This window comes from Gavialis gangeticus, unplaced genomic scaffold, assembly GCF_001723915.1.
Source record: "Gavialis gangeticus isolate Ggan-Ray unplaced genomic scaffold, GavGan_comp1, whole genome shotgun sequence".
Lineage (NCBI taxonomy): Eukaryota > Metazoa > Chordata > Crocodylia > Gavialidae > Gavialis > Gavialis gangeticus.
The window spans coordinates 58,230,411-58,235,487 of record NW_017729025.1 but is presented as its reverse complement, the minus strand read 5'-3'; positions in this window follow the sequence as shown (position 1 = coordinate 58,235,487).

Below are 5,077 nucleotides of genomic sequence, written 5' to 3'. Positions count from 1 at the left end.
AAAAGCACCCTGTTCAAATTTGCTGATGACACTAAGATGTGGGGGGATGTGGGCATGTTAGAAGGAAGGAATAGGCTACAACTGGACCTAGACAGGTTACAGGGGTGGGCGGATGAGAATAGGATGGGATTCAACACTGGCAAGTGCAAGGTCATGTACCTGGGGAGGAACAACCAGCACCATACCTACAGGCTGTGGAACTCCATTCTTGTCAGTGGAGAGGCAAAAAAGGATCTTGGAGTCATCATTGATGCCAAAATGAACATGGGCCAGCAGTGTGGGGATGCAGTCAGGAAGACCAACCGTACCTTGTCATGCATCCACAGATGCATCTCAAGCAGGTCCAAGGAGGTGATCCTCCCCCTCTACGCAGCACTGGTCAGACCGCAGTTGGAGTACTGCATCCAGTTCTGGGTGCCGCACTTCAAGAGGAATGTGGACAACATGGAGAGGGTCCAGAGCAGGGCCACTCGCATGATCAGAGGACAGCAGGGCAGGCCCTATGAGGAGAGGCTACGGGACCTGACCCTGTTCCATCTCCACAAGAGAAGGCTGAGGGGGGATCTAGTGGCCATTTACAAACTAGTCAGAGGGGACCAGCAGGCATTGGGGGAGTCCCTGTTCCCCCGAGCACTACCAGGAGTGACAAGAAATAACAGTCACAAGCTGGCAGAGTGTAGATTCAGGCTAGATATCAGGAAGTGCTACTTTACTGTCAGGGTGGGTAGGATCTGGAACCTACTTCCAAGAGAAGTGGTGCTGGCTTCTACCAAGGCCCCTGCTCTAGCACACCCAAGACCTGAATTGCCTTTTGAATTGCGGCTTGCTTCTACCCTTTCGAGGTCGTTTGACCCCAGTACTCTTTCCTGCCATGCAGGGGGTCGGACTTGATGATCTGCTCAGGTCCCTTCTGACCCTACTAACTATGAAACTATGAAAAAGGAAAATTGTTGATTTAGGAAACTAGAATATAGGTTTTACCAGTGGAATGAAGGAAGATATCTTTTACATGAACTGGAGAAGGCAAAAAAGGCTAATGCAATGTATTAACAGGGGAGTAGTAAGTAGGAGTAACAAGTTAAGTTTACTTCATCATACAGCTTTAGTGAATTTGGTACTAGAAGCCGGTGTGTAGGTATGGTATCCACATTTTAAAAGGTTGTTAAGAAAAGTGGAGAGAGGCAGAAAAGAGCCACCAAAATATTTCAAAGATAAGAGAAAATGCCTCACTGTGGGCATGTCTACATGTGCATTAATGCTTACTGTGCACTAAGTCAATGCATAGTAACCGGTGCTACTGTGCAGCACAGTGAAAAGACACTTGCCTTTTTAGTGATGCTGAAGTGCAGTAGACTGTCTCCCGCACATGAGCGCAATAACATAGCTTTTTGCCGTGATGCACTAATACACAGTAGAATTAATCTACTATGCATTTAGCATCTCATGTAGACACGTCCTGTAAGAGCTTTACATAGCTCAGTCTGTTTCACTTATGTAAACGACAGCTGAGAGATTATTTGATTATATTAGATGAGTATCTTCACAAGGAGAAAATACTGGTTTTAAAGGGCTTTTCATCAAGTACAGGAGTCAATGGTTCAAAGCTGGGGCCAGACATATTCAAATGGCAAGAAAAACATAAACAAGGAGAGTGATTAACTGCTGGAACAGATTGCCAAGGAACATTTCATGATGACTTCAGATCAGGAGCACAAGCCTAAGTTATGCTTTTGTCAAATTCAAGTGGTTAGGTTCAATATGAAGACATCTAGGTAAAATTTAAAAGTCTGTAATACACAGAAAAGCACACTGGATGATTTAATGATGATCCTTTGTGCCATAAACACTGTGAACCATAAATTCAAACAAACCATTTTTGGGGAAATGTTTCCGCCATTTTGTGAAAGCCATCAGTCCTTGAATCTTTTACCATGAGCTATAAATTTTGGTTTTAATGAAAAAAAAACAACAAAACCATACAGAAATCAATGCAATTGTATTTTTAAGTAAAAGAAGAATCTTGTTCTGGAGTGGGACATTGCTTATCGGACGCTGTATGGGAAGTTACACTTAGCAGTGGAACAAAGCTTTGGGGCAGTCCTAGGCATTGCATGATGCTGTTAATTTAGAGTCCCAGCAGATGGCACTGTTTCTCAGCAATAGTTATACTTGGCAATGCCTGGGTGCATACTTCTTCTACCTTAATGTTTATTTTCCTGTGAGCAGCCCTGTAGGTATTAGAAACACTGCCATTTCAACATCTTAACTTTTGTTTGTTCTGCCTTCCATAAGTGATCTCATCAGACATGTCCATTTACTGAAAATTTCTCCTTTAATGTTTTAGGTAGACTGCAGCTGACTGGATATGAGGTTGTGAGTAATGTTCACAAATACAATCATTTCCTAAATCAGCAAGTACAGAATAAATAATTATTCACAAATTATCATTAATAACTTGCACTGCAGTGATGCTTTGAACCCTTAGTCATGGATCAGTGTCCTGTTGTACCAGGCATCATACAGGCAAAAATATGCCCCAAATAATTTAAAATCTACCTTGTGTCCTTACCAAAGAGTTAACAGTCTCAAACAGTGATTCCCGGTCAGGGTGCTGCAGCACCTTGGCATGACACAGGATCCTTTTAAGGGTGTGACAGAGTGCTGCACAATAGTAATACTGTTAGGTATGCAAATACTGGCACATGATTTCCAAGATAAACCCAGAGGTTTCAAAAAGGAATCCACACTGTCAAAAACATGCTGATCTGTCATGGTCTTTCTGAGTTCTTTGCAACAGAAGAATTCCCCTATTTTTTTCCCATAATCAAAAAAGGAAGGAAAGCTAAGAGCTGGCATTTTCTTGGGGTGCCTAAAAAGATTAAGAATTACTGCTCTAGACAGATAATGTGAATTTCAGACACAAACACAAATCAGGTAAATGGGTTACCAATCCATTAAATATATCATTTTAAACTAAACATACATTTATAAATATATAAATGTTTACATCAAGATATCTATATTTTGGTGTTATTATTGGAAGAAGGGTGCTGTTTGTAAGAATTTAAGTGAGGGTTCTGGAGGAATTTTTTGTTTCTTTTTTCCTTTATTTAGATTGGTTAATATGATCTCAGGCTGCATGGGCTATTGTTTTTGTTTTGTTCTGGCTAGTTCTTTGAACTAGCATCAAAATCCTTGCTGCTCATCATTAAAGTGACCAGCAAGATGTTGTTGAATACTCTGGTAAGCAAATGAGATAGCCTTAAGTGTTTTGCTAGTGACATTTCATATTCAACTTATGAGTTTTTACCAAATCAAACTTTTGGCAGCCTGTCTGTAAGAAATGTTTAATATTTTTTTTTCCAAATCCCATAAATCTTATTTTAGCAGACCTCACTCAAATTAACCAGGCCACACATGCCTGCCAAAGCACTGTTCTTTATTAGGGCTAATATTAACCCTTTCTGTATTAGGAAAAAAAGTGAAAAAAATGTACAAGGTATCTATGTCTCTACAGATATGTAAGGGAAGAGTCCATAATGGGTGTCTGAAAGCTGGGAAATCAAGCTCTCTACTACACAGCATTCAGGCAGTGTTGCAGAGGAATCAGCTAGTGTACTATGTCCAGGCTGACAGCCATGTTACTATTTTAAGAGACCAACCCAGGAAGCCACAGAGTATGCAGAGAACTTGCAGCAAATTCTCCCCCTGGCTGCGACACATTTCCCACAAGGCTTAGCAAGGAGGTAGATATTTTGCAGAGATCAGTGCAGTTGTTCTTCCCATCCTTTATTTCCCACTGCACTGTTCAGCAGGGAAGCCCAGGCTTTCAGTACAAAACCCTGTTTAATAGTGCTATTAGCTTTCTTAGTGCATGCACTTCAGCATTTATTTTGATAAACTGCATTAGCCTTATTCTGAGGCAAGTACAAATGTCCTCTGAGGCACAAAAATAATCAGACTCACTTCACTGAGAATTTAATTGGAGTGGGTTTAAGACAAATGAAACAAAGTAATTTGTCATCAAAGTAACTTGTTACATACTGCACTTTGAGCTGCTCAAATGTTGATTGGCGTTAGTGCTAGCTCAAGTTTGGAGCAGACACACATTCAGGCTAAAAACTTTCTCTGACTGTCCCCCACCTATGCAGCTGTGACTTGGTGGAAAGGAAAAGGGGCTGGGGAAAGGGTGGGGAAATGAAGGAAGTCAGCCACTGAAGGATAAAATAAAAAGAATTATTAAAAATAATTTAAAAAGAAAAAAAGAGGAAATAAATTAAAGAAGGGCTCATTTTTTAATAAGTTTGGATTCGGGAATGGGGTGTGGGAGGTGCCGGTTGTACTTCCCAGGGTGCCTGGAAGGTAGGAGTGGTGAGGAAAGGTGTTTTTGTGGGAGCTACTGCCTCTGCCCTGGGAAGGAAAACCCAGCTCATGGGGACCCAATCTCCTCCCTTACCTTGTTCCCTCCCACCCCCCTAGACTCCAGTCCTGGAAACTCTGTGCCCTGTGACCTGGCTAGCTGTCATGTGCTCTGTAGGCCGTTTGCATATGGTTGCAGTCCAGGAGAGTGGGAAAGTCACCCATGGGGGCTGGAGAGAGAATTGGCTTGGTGCCAAAACTGCCCCCTGAACGATAGAGCTCAGGGGGTAGAAAATTTGTCCACACAGAAGAGGAGGGTAGGAGAGGGGACACTGCATCCTGGGATGCTGGAGGGCTGCAACTAGGGTGGCTTATCTGTGGGGAGTGGCCACACATTATGTAACAGCAGCTGGGTAACATGTATCAGAAATAAACCTGCACTGTAGTGGTATAGGTTTAAGCCACCTATAATTAGGGATCTCTGTAAATTGTGCAGGGAAAGCCCCCCACAGCAGCTCCTTTAATGCTTTTCTTTTCACTGTTTACTGCTCCTCCCTTCCTCCCCATCCCCCAACACATACATGAACCCTTGACTGGCAGCCAGGTTTTTTGCTGTTGATTGCTGGGGAAGAAAAAACATGGTTTTAAATATGCTTCAGTTTTTGCCTTCCCACCAGTCAGCACCACATGGTGGGGCCACCAGGGCCCGTCTGCCAAT